Consider the following 17,169-nt stretch of genomic DNA (forward strand, 5'->3'; position numbering starts at 1 on the left):
CTTCAGACTATACTACAAAGCTACAGTAATCAAGACAGTATGGTACTGGCACAAAAACAGAAATATACACCAATGGAACAGGATAGAAAGCCCAGAGATAAACCCACGCACATATGGTCACCTTATCTTTGATAAAGGAGGCAAGAATATACAGTGGAGAAAAGACAGCCTCTTCAATAAGTGGTGTTGTGAAAACTGGACAGCTACATATAAAAGAATGAAATTAGAACACTTCCTAACATCATACACAAAAATAAACTCAAAATGGATTAAAGACCTAAATGTAAGGGCAGACACTATCAAACTCTTAGAGGAAAACATGGGCAGAACACTATAGGACATAAATCACAGCAAGGTCCTTTTTGACCCACCTCCTAGAGAAATGGAAATAAAAACAAAAATAAACAAATGGGACCTAATGAAACTTAAAAGCTTTTGCAGAGCAAAAGAAACCATAAACAAGACCAAAAGACAACCCTCAGAATGGGAGAAAATATTTGCAAATGAAGCAACTGACAAAGGATTAATCTCCAAAATTTACAAGCAGGAATGTAAATTGATACAGCCACTATGGAGAACAGTATGGAGGTTCCTTAAAAGACTAAAAGTAGAACTACCATACGATGCAGCAATCCCACTACTGGGCATATACCCTGAGAAAACCATAATTCAAAAAGAGTCATGTACCAAAATGTTCATTGTAGTTCTATTTACAATAGCCAGGACATGGAAGCAACCTAAGTGTCCATCAACAGATGAATGGATAAAGAAGATGTGGCACATATATACAATGGAATAATACTCAGCCATAAAGAGAAACGAAATTGAGTTATTTGTAGTGAGGTGGATGGACCTAGAGTCTGTCATACAGAGTGAAGTAAGTCAGAAAGAGAAAAACAAATACCATATGCTAACACATATATATGGAATCTAAGAAAAAAGAAAAAAAAAAAAAGGTCATGAAGAACCTAAGGGCAAGACGGGAATAAAGACATAGACCTACTAGAGAATGGACTTGAGGATATGGGGAGGGGGAAGGGTAAGCTGTGACAAAGTGAGAGAGTGGCATGGACATATATACACTACCAAAGGTAACATAGAAAGTTAGTGGGAAGCAGCCGCATAGCACAGAGAGATCAGCTTGGTGCTTTGTGACCACCTAGAGGGGTGGGATAGGGAGGCTGGGAGGGAGGGACACAAAAGAGGGAAGAGATATGGGGACATATGTATAACTGATTAACTTTGTTATAAAGCAGAAACTAACACACCATTGTAAAGCAATTATACTCCAATAAAGATGTTAAAAAAAAAAAAAGAGGGCTTCCCTGGTGGCACAGTGGTTGAGAGTCTGCCTGCCGATGTAGGGGACACGGGTTCGTTCCCCGGTCCGGGAAGATCCCACATGCTGTGGAGTGGCTAGGCCCAGGAGCCATGGCCACTGAGCTTGCATGTCTGGAGCTTGTGCTCCACAATGGGAGAGGCCACAACAGTGAGAGGCCCGAGTACGGCAAAAAAAAAAAAAAAAAAAAGAGAGAGAAAAACAAATATCGTATACTAACGCATATATGTGGAACCTAGAAAAATGGTATAGATGAACTGGTTTGCAGGCCAGAAACTGAGATAAAGAAGTAGAGAACAAACATATGGACACCAAGGGGGGAAAGCGGCGGGGGGTGGTGGTGGTGGTGTGATGAATTGGGAGATTAGGATTGACGTGTACACTGATGTGTATGAAATGGGTGACTAATAAGAACCTGCTGTATAAAAAAATTTTTTAATTATTTTTAAAAAGATAGATGTTAAATCAATAATGTAACCTTCTCCCTTAAAAAGCAGAGGAAAAAGAACAGATTAAATGTAAAACAAGAAAATCATAGGATATAATAAAGATTACAGAAGAAATAGAGAACAGAAAAACATTAAACAAAGTCAATGAAACCAGAAGTTCATTCTTAAAAAGATCAATAAAACTGAGAAACTTTTAATTAGGCTGATTAAAAAAAGGACTCAAATTACTAAAATTAGGAATGAAGGTGGGACTATTACCACTGACTGAACAGAAATAAACATGGCTTTAAGAGAATACTATGAATAACCTATGCCAACAAATTAGATAACCTAGATGAAACAGAAAAAATTCTCAGAAACACTCAAACTATTGAAACTGACTGAAGAATAAATAGAAAATTTGAATAGAATTATAACAAGTAAAAGATTGAATTACTAATTTTTAAAAATCCACATAGAATAGTCTAGGCCCAGATGCTTCACTGGTGAATTCTACCAAATGTTGAAAGCATGAACACCAATCCTTCTCAAATTCTTCTAAAAGTAAAATAGGAGGGAACATTTCCTAATTCACTGTAATTATAAGGCCAGTAGTACCCTGATACCAAAACCAGATAAAGACACCACAATGAAAGGAAATATATCAATATCTCTTATGAATATTGCAAAAACCTCAAGAAAATAGTAACACACTGAATCCTGCAACATATAAAATAGGTTTACACACTATGATCAAGTGGGATTTAACCCAGGAATGCAAGGTTATCTCAACATATGAAAATCAATGTAATACATGATATTTATAGAATAAATGATAAGAATCAAATGATCATATCAATTGATGTAGAAAAAGCATTTTAAAAATTCATCTCCTTTTCATGATAAAAATGCTCAACACACTAGAAATAGAAGAGATCTTCCTCAACCTGCTAAAGGTCATCTAGGAAAATGCGACAACAAGCACAATACTTAATGGTGAAAGAATGAAAGTTTTTCCCCTAAGATCTGGAACAAGATATGGATGTCTGCTCTCACCACTTCTATTCAACCCTATAGTTATGGTTCTTGTCAGGGCAAAATACTAGCAAATGAAGATACAGTACCTTTCCAACCATAAATATTTCACTATATATCTCTAAAAAATATAGAGGGGTTTTTAAAAATTCAACCACAATACCACTATCCAGAAAGTTAACAATCATTACTTAATATAATCATTTTAGTACCTATTTAGATTTCTTCCTTTGCCTCTTGATTTTTTTCAGTAGGTTCATGCTAATCAGAGTATAAACTAAGGTTATGTCTCTCAATGTTATGGCTTACAATGTGATTTGTCTTTGTAAATGTTCCATGCACACGTAAGAGAAATGTTTGGTGAAGTGTCCTATAACTGTCAACTAGGTCAAAATAGCTGAGTGTTTTTAGTTCTACAATATTCTCAAAGAACTTCTTTTTACGTGTTCTACCAATTACTGAGAGATTGCTATTAAAATATTTTTAATTGTGGATTTGTCTATTTCTCCTTGCAGGTCTATCAGTTTTGCATCATGCATTTGGAAGCTTTGTTATTTGGTACATAAAAATTTAGTATTATTTCATTTCCTTAATAAATTGGCCCCGTTATCATTATGAAATGACCCTTTTTATCCTTGGTTATATTCCATGCTCTGAAATCTGATTTGCCTGATATAGTTACTCCTTCTTTGGATTAGTGTTCACATGGTATATTTTTTCATTCTGTTATTTTTAATCAATCTGGTCTTTATGAATTTCTTATAGACAACATATAGTTGGGCATTGTTTTTTTTATCCAATTTGAAAATCTCTGGCTTTTAATTGGGTCATTTGGATCATTTATATTTAATACTATTAATGATATGTTTGTGTTTAAATCTATCAACTTACTATTCATTCTTTTTGGTCAATTTATTTTTTTTCTCTTATTCAGTCTTTTTTGGAATAATCAAGCATTTCTTTTATGATTCTGTTTTGCTCTTGTATTCTTAACCAGACATTTATAGCATACATCTTTAACTTATTTTAAACTATATTCAGGAACTATTGTACCACTTTAGGTACAGTTTACGAAGCACACAAGAATATACTTCCGTTTATCTTCTCCTTGCCTTTGTATCACTCTTATGCAGAAACATTAAGTTATACATATTACTTACACATATGCTAGAAAACCCTCACTACATTGTTATTATTTTTGCCTTAAAAGGTCAATTATCTTCTGAAGAGATTTTTAAATAAAGGGGAAAAGTCTTGTATTTATCTATATGCTTTTTTTTCTCCTATAGATCCAGATTGCATCTCCTCTATTTTCCTTGCAACTGCAGGGCTTTCTTTAAGCTCTCTTGTAGTGCATGTCTGTTGGTGATAAATTTTCTTTCAGCTTTTGTAGGTCTGAAGACATCTTAATTTCACCTTTGTTTTTAAAATGTATTTCTGATGCACCAAGAATTCTAGATGGACAGTTATTCTTTTTTCTTTTCTTTCAGTACTGTAAAGAAGTTACTCCACTGTCTTCTGACTTGCATTACTTCCACTGATGAATTTCCTGTCATTCTTATCCTTGCTCATCAGTACATAATACATCTTTATTCTCTTTCACAGTCATTCTGCCTGTATATCCAATGTTCTTTTCTCTCTGTTGAATATATCTAAGTTAGGCCTTGTTGCCAGTCATGCAAGATTAATAAAACCACCCAACACTAAGAAGACATTCAAAGAAAGCATCACTGTTATCTCCAAACTCATCCAGTTGTATGTATTACATATGCACAGCTTTTTTTCAGTCATGAAGTGGTCTTAGGAAAAAAAACACTATTTTTCATTTCATTTCTCTTTTGCAAAGAAGTAATATCTCACTGATACTTACCCTAGATCAGTATCAAGGGAAGAGTTCAACAAAGACAGGATGTAGGGAAGAGAAATAAAATGTATTGATGGCAACTTTTATGCCACCTATAAGGTAAATAATAGACGACCTTACTTAATGAAACTGTCATTTTGGTGAGCAGTCATACTATCAACACTATTTTACAAACAAAGAAAGCAGGACCCTGAGAGATGGAATGATCTATTCAGGGCGCACATTCAGTGACTTGCAGAGCTAGGATTTGAACCCAGTTGTGCTGATGGAAACTCTTAAGCCTATAGCACTAAGTGGATGCTGTTCACTCTTCCCCAAAAGTTACTGTGAGCTGCAAGGACAGGTAACGTGTCCACTAGTCACTCCTACCAGATCCCCTAATTCACAGAGAGCCTCTGTCCTGCTCACCCTCTGCCTCATTCATCTCCCTAATTCTCTTATCTTCCTATAGCATCTGCCTGGACTGTAAGAAAATCTCCTATCACCTGCATGAGTGCCGTCAAGAACCCAGACTCCCCCAAGGAGTCTGAAGAGTCAAGTTTCACCTAAATGTTCAATACAGAGACAAGGACTAACTAGGACTTTATACAAGTTTAGCAACAATCACATGTAGAGTGCCAAGCTGGACCAGCTGGAGACAGGATAGTGTTACTCATTTAACCTCTCCTGGCCTCAGTTTCCACCTGTCTTCTGAGAAATGCAGAAGAAAATAATGTACCCTAATCTGCCATGGGCTCAAATCTGTCTCTGCTCCTTAACATTTGTGACCCTAGGCAAGTCCCTCCTCTCAGAGTCTCACGCCTTCGAACAGTGTTCTGAGCCACAGGTGAAAGGATATCAATTAAGAGTATGTTTGAAATCCTGTGCAAAGTGCTAAATGGAGGTAAGTCTGACTGCATTGATTTGGACTGTTGATCCAGACTGCCATGATATTTTACACAACACAGTTTGGTGGTAAAGAATGTGACTGGAGCTGGAGTTCCCAGCTTGGATGCTGGCTCTGCTATTTGCTATCAGTGTAACCTTAGCAAATAACATAAATTCTATGTTCCCTAGTTTCCTTATAGTTAACATGGGGACAGTAATAGTATTTAAACAATAGGATTATAATGAGGATTAAATGAGTAAATACACATGAAAGGCATAAAAGTGTGCCTAGCAAAAGTAATCAGTTCACATATATATAAAATAGGTTGAAAAGTTGTTGGTAGAAAATGGAAAAACCAGGAGAGATATAGGGGCCATGATGGGATCTGCTAGGTTAGATAGTAGGGGATGGGGATTGGGTTCATCTTCCTCATTTTCCCCTCCCCCACATTCCAGAACCCTTTGTGACTGTTCCATAGCTCTGTGATGCAGGTCTGGAACTCCAGACTGGAGTGGGTAGTCTCTGTGCTCAGCTTCCTGAGGTGGTAGTGCGTTTTAGATGATGGAGAACTTTGGCTGGTTGTTTCTGCATTTTAGTGAGTCCTGGGACCTTGGTTCCATCTTTTACTTTTGTACAAAGTTGGGGTCACCTTTTTGTCTTGTTACTGCACCAAGTGGTGTGCATAATTACCAATGTTTGAATAAAAGCAGAGACATTAATCAGGTAAGGGAACTCGGCTCAGCCCACAAAAGAGACTAACTTGACTCTTATTTTTCCTTTTCCTACTCCCACTATTCTAAATCAATTATTGGAATGGAGAGATAACAGGAATGGGAATTCTCAGGAGAGATTAGCACATCATTTGACTAGGAAAACTGGTTGGGTGGACAAGGGGTATAGTGGAGACTAGAGTTTCTATCCAAAGTTCACAGACCATCTACCTAGATGTGGTAAAGAGTTCCAGGTTAAAATCCAAACGCTGTGATTCATGGGTCATGGATTGGATCATAAAGAGAGTTCAGGGCACATGAAGAGAAGAGGCCTTCAATGCTTGTTCAGCAGCTGCTTTCCCATTATAGTGTTACCTGGCCAAGCCTCTCTCTTGTGTTTGGGCTGACCCAGAGAGCAATGTTGAGCCTCTGATACAGATTCTATTCATGGAGCAGAATCCTATAGAATGGAGCAAACATGTTCCAGAAAATGTGAGTTTCTGTGCCCCTTTACAGTAGAGGACTACTATCTGAAATACCAATTGAGGACCAAAGGCAGTAAGCCCATTCTTTGAGAAAGATTCTTCTCAAAGAATTCTTTGTCATTCTTCTTTGACAAAGGAGAATCAGTAGAAAACATATCTACTTTTCAAATAAATAACATGGAAACAATACAGGACTCAACTTTATCAATATAGAATGTCACTTTACTCATTAATGAATGTCTGCTGCTTGCTTAGAATAAGGAGTATAAGAAATGAGTCCCACTTCTCATTTTTTTTCTTGTCTTATCTTTCAGCATCAACTCAGTGGCAGGAAGAGAAAGTGGGAACTTTAAGAGCTAAGGTTTTGCTGTTCAACCCAGGCCTCTCCCATTGATATCCTTTTTGCTTCTTTCATTGTGGAGCAAATGGTCTCAGGTCCACAACTGTTGGGATGTCACTTCCTAAAGCCAATCCTCAAAAAACATAGCCCTCTGAGGAGAGCTCATTGGAAGTAAATCAGAATTGGGGACACTTCTAATCCCTTCTCTCTCCTCCACAAGAATTTAAACTGGTGGAGCTGGGCAGTGGGTCGTGTCCATGGGGTGGGGTGGTGATGTGAGATAGTAGAAGCAATATAGGTTGTTTTGGAGGCAACATTTTGGGGCCTGACTTTGTACAAGTTGTTATCTTCCCTAATATTCAGACTCATCCTTTGAGAGAGCATCTGGCTTGCCAAGAGCACAGCAATGTTGTGATAATCAGTTGGGAACAATGTGCATGGAAGCACTTTGTAAATGACAGCATTGGACCTGTATCAGCCTTATGATTTTCTCACTGACCTTTTGACCTTAAGTCTTAATTCCTGGGGCTCTTAGGGTAAATTTTGAAATAGTCTTTTCTCAGTTGAACATTCTACAAAGGCTCCTATAAGATCCCTTACTCCTTCTTTCAACCAATAGGCTATTTTCCTAACTTGAGAGCTTCCCTTAAAGGCACCAGTTTTCTCTTTGGAAATGATTAATCTCTTATTTTTCCACATATCCCTCTTCCCGGCTTGCTTCTTGGAATTCCAGGACCCCATAGCAGTCTGGGGATGGCACAAAAAGGGGACACATAGAGAATGGAAAGTGAAAGGAAGCCTTGGGTTAAGTGATATAGGAATGAGAGAACAGGAATGTGGAGACACGTGACCTTTGCCAGGCCTGCTAGGCCAGCTTGTCCCCATTCTGCTCCTGGATGCTATTTTTACCTCTGGTCTCTTACAGGCGCCTGCTCAAGCTCTCTTTTGATGTGGCTTTCTAGAGCAGTCAGGGCAAGATCCTGCTCTGAGGAGTGTAACAGAGCAACCACAGAAGCAAATATTCTGTTATGGGAGAAGCTGGGGGAAATGTTGTTTTGACTCTACCACCTTTGGGATTCACTAAGTCATCACACACTCTGGCCTCCAACTTCCCACTGGACTGAACCACCTTCTCAGTTTCCTTATTTTCACCATCAACACTGGGTGGCCTACTTCCATCAGAGCTCCATTAAACGCTGAATGCAACAATATCCATGGACTTTCTTTCACACCATCTCTTCCCTTTTCCTTTGTACCCCTAGAGAACACTCAGATCCTGGACCCTATTTCACAACTAGGCCCCCTTTGCCTCTGTACCATATCTCCTTACCTGACCCCACACTTCTGAAGATACCTTTCCCTCTTCAGTCATCTATATTTAAAAGGCTGACTAAATAGCTGAAGCTCCAAAGTCCCTTGGAGGAAACATTCAAGCAGATCAAGGAGAAGAAAAAAATCAGTTTTCTGCATGCTTACCTGTGGGTGAAGAGGGCCAGATGGCCATGAGGTCATCCCCCTAAAATTTTGCTCATAGGCTCAGGCTGGGGAGGGGAGCAAACAGGACAAGAATCTATCACCAGCTTAATAGAGAAAAGGTCCTAAGTATCCTAGGAAACCCTTAGCTGGAGAAGAGCAAGAAGGGAATGCAGACTGGAGACCCCAAGGAGAAGAGTCTGCTCAGGATAGCCAATTGCAGAGACTCCTGGGAACAAGTCATCCTACTACCTATCATAGGGTCCACCAAACAGTACTTGGAAAACAGGAATAAGTGTGTGCTCCAGTGGTTTCATCTACTGGATAGAACATAGATTCATGGCACAAAACCAAGACACTGTCAACTTCTGTGCAGAGCTCAGATCCACTAGAAGTCAGAACTGCCTCTATGGGCACAGGGGATATTGAAACTCAGAAGAACAAGTCAGTCACTGGCTAGATCCTAAAGAAAAAATGGGATTATGTACAGAATCAAGGAAAGGAAGTCTGCCTGAGGAACTCAAGGCCCAGGCTGAGTTCAAAGATATATTTTCCTGTGATTACAAAGATCCCTACATCCCTGTGGAAATGAAAGGGCTGAGGAACACATCTTGATACCTACAAGTAGACTCTTAAGTTGCTAAATGCTCTAAACAATAGGCAGGTCACAGTCAGAATAATAAAACTCATGAAAATTGTGAGCTTCCAGAATGAGCTACTGTGTTTGAAGTTGATCAGGGAGCCTGGACCAAGAATGCCAGGTCTAACAGACCATCCTCATACCTGCCCCAGGATCTGTCTCTGGGGGTGGGTGTTTCTTCTGGTCAATCATAAACTCCTCCTCTATTCCCTCCCTGTTGCCAGCAAAACTTCTCTCAAATGTTTCCATACAATTAGAGAAAATTAACTGGATTTCTCATTACTGAAGAGGATGTGCTCAGTTTCTCATGATCTCAAATATGTTTGTTTCTTCTAAAAGGAGAATAATGTCCTTTGTCTCTGCTGCACTTGTGAGAAGTTTAGAGTATCCGAAGATCTAGAGCTTGGAGAAAAAAAGAGGCCAGTTTTATCTCTTATTGAGAGCTGGCTTTGACTTCTTAAAGCTGATGAGGGTTAGGAAGGGCCAGTGATGGTGGCATGGCACCTACTGTCATCTCAGGTTGCTCTATTTATCTCTCTGAAGATATCCTGCTTAATACTTATTATAATACGCCCTTATAAAACCAAAAAAATATATTCAGAAGCTTTGAAAAATGATAAAACCCATAAATACCATGCCCAGGAGCTGGACTTAGCCCTCCCCCTGTTCCATCATTATTTTGAACTGTATACTGCCATGGTTGGAATGGTTGGGGTTACACAGGCATCAAAGGGCCAGAATTTTCCACTGAACCTCCAGGAATAGTAAGCAACAAACTTCTCATGTCCCCAAAATGGAACTGGAGTTTGAGAGTCCTAAGTTTAGAAAGGTAAGGAAGAATTCTCCGTGACCCCGAATATTTTGGTGTAGAATAGCTTCCACCTGCCCTCCAGACCCCCTTACATTCCTGATGTAGGCTGGGAGAATAAGAATTGCTCTCCACTTCTCATATCTTCCTTAAAATGTACAATGGACCACTAACTCTCCTTTCCTCTCTGCATGCAAAAGGCTCTGGAGCAGCAGGAAACACAGAATGCCTGGCTGTTTTATAGTAAGTGGGAGACAGGAGGAAAGTAGAGGAGGGTTAAGGTCTTAGCAAACCTGATGATTGAAGGAGAACATAGTTTTATCAGGCTTGGGAAAGAAATCTCCTCACATCTCCAGGTAGCACTCAGGAAGTGAGCTGAATTCAAACTGAGAGACATAAAAATTGCTGCATGTCCTGAATCACGATCACCCATCCTGCAGAAGATAGCCCCACTCTGAAAGTGTTTGGAAATGAGACCGTTTTCCAGAAAACAGTGTTTTTTGAATGCTAGAGAAACTAGGCCCATCTAGTGTACACAGAACTGGATGAGCTTGAAGGTGTCAGTTGTTTGAGAGTTATGCTAAGATGGATCATCAGACAGGTATGGCAAGACCAAGGAACAAATTAAGGATTGCCTGAGTCTATGGTATTCATTGGTCTCAAAAAAACCTTTAAACTCTGTGAATTCTCCCTGCTGAGTAGATATCTTATGGAAGGAAGCCCCATTCTACAATGCTTGACTTGATGATGTCATTGCAGGGCAAAGGGATCATACAGCCTTCAGTGATGGGAAGATTCATGGGGCAGTCATACAGCATCTACAGAAGAATAAGGACAAGAGTGGGGAAAGGCTGGGGAATGAGTGGGAAGGGAGGAAAAATAACCCAGCTAGTGGGAAAAAATTGGAACGTTTTCATCGTCACTAATCATGACACACCCTACCCCACCAAACAACACATGCGTGTGCACAAAGACACACACACAGACACACACACAGACACACACACACACACCCTGACCTGTTTATGAGTGTCTTAGACACCACAGAGTGTGCCTCAGAGCATGGTGTTAATGTACCACAGAAGGTTAGGATGGAATTTAGATTTTTCACAAGGAAATAAGCATTTTTCTCTCTCTAGGTTAAGTGTAGAACATCAAATTTCTAAATGCTTCATTTTATTAGGTTCTAAATTTACATCTTAATATAATCCTTAATGTGATCATCACATTAAAATTATAAATGTAAAAATTACACAACAGAGTTTCACTTGGAAAAGTAGTGTCTAGCAGCATGCACAAAGACTACGTATTGCCACATCAATAGGCACATAAATAAGACTGGTAATAGTTGTGCATAATGCCCACTTCAAAATAGTGAAACAAAAAGGTAACAGTGGGTTCCGTGGTGGCGCAGTGGTTAAGAATCCGCCTGCCAATGCAGGGGATACAGGTTTGAGCCCTGGTCCAGGAAGATCCCACATGCTGCGGAGCAACTAAGCCTGTGCGCCACAACTACTGAGCCTGAGCTCTAGAGTCCACAAGCCACAGCTACTGAGCCCACGTGTCACAACTACTGAAGCCCGCACTCCACAACAAAAGAAGCCACCACAATGAGAAGCCCCCCACACCGCAACGAAGAGTAGCCCCTGCTCCCTGCAACTAGAGAAAGCCCAACTGCAGCAATGCAGACCCAGCGCAGAAAATACCTAGGGATAAAAGACATACCAAAGGAGGCAGAAGACCTGTACTCCAAAAACTATAAGACACTGATGAAATAAATTGAAGATGACACAAACAGATGGAAGGATATACCATGTTCTTGAATTGGAAGAATCAATATTGTTAAAATGACTATACTACCCAAAGCAGTCTACAGATTCAATGCAATCCCTATCAAATTACCAATGGCATTTTTCACAGTAGAACAAAAAAAATTTTAATTTGTATGGAGACACAAAAGACCCCAAATAGCCAAAGCAATCTTGAGAAAGAAAAATGGAGCTGGAGGAATCAGGCTCCCTGACTTCAGACTCTACTACAAAGCTATAGTTATTAAAATAGTATGGTACTGGCACAAAAATAGAAATATAGACCAATGGAACAGGATAGAAACCCCCAAAATAAGCCCACGCACCTACTGCCAATTAATCTATGACAAAGGAGGCAGAATAGACAATGGAGAAATGACAGTCTCTTCAATAAATGGTGCTGGGAAAACTGGACAGCTACTTGTAAAAGAATGAAATTAGAACATTCTCTAACACTGTACACAGAAATGGACTCAAAATGGATTAAAGACCTAAATTTAAGATGGGATACTATAAAACTCTTAGAGGAAAACATAGGCAGAACACTCTCTGACATAAATCAGAGGAGTATCTTTTTCAATCCATCTCCTAGAGTAATTGGAATAAAAACAAGAATAAACAAATGGGACCTAATTAAACTCAAAAGCTTTTGGACAGCAAAGGAAACCATAAACAAAACAAAGAGACAACCCACATAATGGGAGAAAATACTTGCAAATGATGGGACCAACAAGGGATTAATCTCCAAAATTTACAAAGTGCTCATTCGGCTCAATATCAAAAAAAAACAAACAACCCAATCAAAAAATGGGCAGAAGACCTAAATACACATTTCTCCAAAGAAGAAATACAGATGGCCATGAAGCACATGAAACAATGCTCAATGTTGCTAATTATTAGAGAAATGCAAATCAAAACTACAATGAGATATCACCTCACACCGTTCAGAATGGCCATCATCAAAAAGTCTACAAATAATAAATGCTGGAGAAGGTGTGGAGAAAAGGGAACCCTCTTGCACTGTTGGTGGGAATGCAAATTGATACAGTCACTCTGGAGAACAGTATGGAGCTTCCTTAAATAACTAAAAATAGAGCTACCATATGATCCAGCAATCCCACTCCTGGGCATATATCCGGAGAAAACCATGGTTCAAAAGGATACATGCACCCCAATGTTCATTGCAGCACTGTTTACAATAGCCAAGACATGGAAGTAACCTAATGTCCATTGATAGATGAACGGATAAAGAAGATGTGGTACATATATACAATGGAATATTACTCAGTCATTAAAAAGAATGAAATAATACCATTTTCAGCAACATGGATGGACCTGGAGATTATCATACTAGGTGAAGTATGTCAGACAGAGAAAGGCAAATAACATATGATATCACTTATATGTGGAATATAAAAAAAGATACAAATGAACTTATTTACAAAACAAAAAGAAACTCACAGGCTTAGAAAAGAAACCTATGGTTACCAAAGGTGAGAGATGGTGGGGAGGAATAAATTGGGAGTTTGGGATTAACGTATATACACAACTATATTTAAAATAGATAACCAACAAGAACCTACTGTATAGCACAGGGAACTCTGCTCAATATTCTGTAATAACCTAAAGGGGAAAAGAATTTGAAAAAGGATAGATAGATGTATATGTATAAAAGAATCACTTTGCTGTACACCTGAAATTAACACAACATTGTAAATCAACTATAGTCCAATATAAAATAAAAATTTTAAAACAAACATTTGTACAGGAAAAAAATAGCCTATTTGTGTCTTTATATTTAAAGCATGCTTCTTGTAGGCAGTACATAGTTGGGCTGTGCTGTTTTAGCCAATACGACAACCTCTTCCTTTAATTGGTGTGTTTGGACTTATATGTAATGTGATAATTTACATTGTTAGATTAAGTCTATCATCTCCATTTTATTTTCTATTTGTCCTATCTGTTCTTTTTCTTTTTTCTGCCTTCTGTTGGATCAACTGAATGTTTGTTTTGATTCCTTTTTAACCTGTTTTGGATTATTAGCTATAACTGTGTTGTTGTTTTAGTGGTTTATTTAGCATTTGTACTATATACCTTTAGCTTACCCCAATCTACCTACAAGTAATATACAACCTCATATATAGTATAAGAGCCTTACAATATGTTCATGGTCATGTTTTGCCATTATATGACCACGTGGCTCCTCCAAAGATTGGCTTGACCTACCTCTGGCAGGTATAATTGTGGATGATGTGACACTCTTCAGACAGCTACACCTGGGAGCTCTCCAAGGATCTCCTTAGATAAGGAATCCCAAAGCAATATGAGGCATTAGATTAGATTTCCTCTTGATCATCTCAACAAAATCTGGAGCCAGTGTCTGTTGGTACCACCTGCAACAAAGAGAGAGTATCATCAATCAGTACACACCTCCTAAGGGACTATATTTCTAGATGCTTCAATCTTAGAGGGCCAGAGCTTAGGGAGTTCACTGAATGTGTAGTATCAATGGCTTCCCCAATGTTCTTCAGATACCAATTCTCTGAGCTCTTTTAAAAATCCTACTTGATTTCCATGTTTATCAACAAGCTATCTCATTTCCAGGACCTAGGAGAGGTCCGCTCTGAACACCAAAACTTAAGAATTAAGATTAAATCTTTAAATCAATTAAAATAGTGATTTTTAAAGTTTTTTTTTTTAATAATAAATCTTGGCTAAATAGAAGGAGCATTTTAAGAAGAATTTTTCTGTTGATGCAACTGTTACTGGAGCTATTAATAGTATTTTATGGACTGACAACATTGGAATAAATCATCTAGAGCTGATGATTCTTATAGAACAATTTTTTAGAAAAGATTTAACTTTTTATACACATCATGTAAGTCTGAATTTAATTTTCAATGTAAATATACACAATGGCATTTTATTGTTTTCTCAAACATTTCCTGTAACTTGCAGAGGTCATATAAAAAAACAAAAAATGGCTTCAAGATTTATATACAATTCAAACATTTGTTTATATATTATAAAATATTCAGTTACAAGGGAAAAATGATTTTAAAATTGTCTGCCTTGTTAATGGCTAGTTATCCGAAGCTTCATGTGAGAATAATGTTTTTTGTTGACTAACAATCTTTAATTCCTGTATCTAAGTTTGTGGAGATTTGCTTTGCAATGCTGTAGAAGTTTTCAAAACCAGAGATTCTAAATCCTTTAAAGAATTTTAATAAGAAGTGAGTATGGTTTATTGCAAAAAAAAAAGATTACACACGTAAACAAGAACCACTTAAAAATAAATAAATAAATAAACAGAAGGAGCACCTTTGCGCAGGCATCACAAATCATGAACTAGTTCAAAACACAGTCTACAATGGAGAGTGAGGCAAGAGGGGCAGCATAACACAGTGGTCAAGAGCGTAGATTCTGGCATCAGAATAGTTGGGTTTGAATTATGATTTCTGATGAATGGAAACTAAGTTACTCTTTGTTTCTGTTTTGCTTTATTTTTGGTATCTTGATTTTCTTTTAGGTATAAAGGAAAGGAATTAAAGACAATTTTTGTTTGTTTTCTTTTGACGATGGAAAGTGTGTGCTGACTTTCAAAGCAGCTTTCTGGTTTTAAAATGTTGATATCAGCCTTTCTATAAAGATGCTCTCTTATTCAGTCTGGTGAAAAGATTCTGAGAGGAGGGTGTGATGACAATAGCATGCATTGGTAAAGAGATAGGCCATGATGGATGTGCTGCCTATTACCAACAAGATGATGAAGCTCCTCGTGGTGAGAAAGAAGTGCAGTCCATTAGGAGACTGGAAATGACCCCAGAAAACCATCTCAAGGATTACCTGAGATCCCCCACAGCTCCAGATTTGCAAAACTAGCTCCTGGACAGTAACAATCATTTCCTAGAGAATTTTGTAAATTTTCAGTCTCCTCACCAAGTCAGAAATACAGTATTTCTCTATCGCAGAAATGTATCAAAACCTCTGTAGTCCAGTTAGAGCACAAGCCATTAAAATGTAGAATCCTTAACATCCTCTTTTTTCTACCCACAAAATTCTCTTTCTAAGTCACATTTGCAGATGAACCCTTGACATATTTTCTCACGTTGATCATTTTTTTTAAGTTTTTTTTAATGGCCAATTTTAAAGTCTTTTATTGAATTCGTTACAATATTGCTTCTGTTCTATGTTTTTTGGTTTTTTGGCCATGAGGCATGTGGGATCTTAAGCTTTTGCACAGCAAAGGATACCATAAACAAGACAAAAAGACAACCCTCAGAATGGGAGAAAATATTTGCAAATGAAGCAACTGACAAAGGATTAATCTCCAAAATATACAAGCAGGTCATGCAGCTCAGTATCAAAAAAACAAACAACCCAATCCAAAAATGGGTGGAAGACCTAAATAGACACTTCTCCAAAGTAGATATACAGATTACCAACAAACACATGAAAAGATGCTCAACATCACTAATCATTAGAGAAATGAACATCAAAACCATAATGAGGTATCACCTCACACTGGTCAGAATGGCCATCATCAAGAAATCTAGAAACAATAAATGTTGGAGAGGGTGTGGAGAAAAGGGAACCCTCCTGCACTGTTGGTGGGAATGTAAATTGATACAGCCACTATGGAAAACAGTATGGAGGTTCCTTAAAAAACTAAAAATGGAACTACCATATGATCCCACTACTGGGCATATACCCAGAGAAAACCATAATTCAAAAAGAGACATGTACCACAATGTTCACTGCAGCACTATTTACAATAGCCAGGACATGGAAGCAACCTAAATGTACATCAACAAATGAATGGAGGAAGAAGATGTGATACATATATACAATGGAATATTACTCAGCCATAAAACGGAAAGAAACTGAGTTACTTGTAATGAGGTGGATGGACCTAGAGTCTGTCATACAGAGTGAAGTAAGTCAGAAAGAGAAAAACAAATACCATATGCTAACACACACATATGGAATAAAGAAAAACAAAACAAAACTGGTACCGATGAACCTAGTGGCAGGGCAGGAATAAAGATGCAGACGTAGAGAATGGACTTGAGGACACAGGGGAGGAAGGGGAAGCTGGGACGAAGCGAGAGAGTAGCATTGACATATATACACTACCAAATGTAAAATGGATGACTAGTGGGAAGCTGTTGCATAGTACAGGGAGATCAACTTGTTGCTTTGTGACAACCTAGAGGGGTGGGATAGGGAGGGTGGGAGGGAAGCACAAGAGGGAGGGGATATAGGGATATATGTATACATATAGCTGATCCACTTTGTTGTACAGCAGAAACTAACACAACACTGTAAAGCAATTATACTCCAATAAATAAATAAATATATATATATATATAAA

At 38.2% G+C, this 17,169-nt stretch overlaps 1 protein-coding gene across 1 annotated transcript in view; it reads right to left on the reverse strand.

The window, feature by feature from the left end:
• Positions 1-17,169, reverse strand: part of LOC115840774 (zinc finger protein 300) — a 105,625-nt gene that overhangs the window by 74,670 nt on the left and 13,786 nt on the right. Inside the window, 1 exon segment of the mRNA XM_060296456.2 lies at positions 14,025-14,191. The gene's annotated coding sequence lies outside the window, so the exon portion shown is untranslated.

This window comes from Globicephala melas, chromosome 3 (genome assembly GCF_963455315.2).
Source record: "Globicephala melas chromosome 3, mGloMel1.2, whole genome shotgun sequence".
NCBI lineage: Eukaryota > Metazoa > Chordata > Mammalia > Artiodactyla > Delphinidae > Globicephala > Globicephala melas.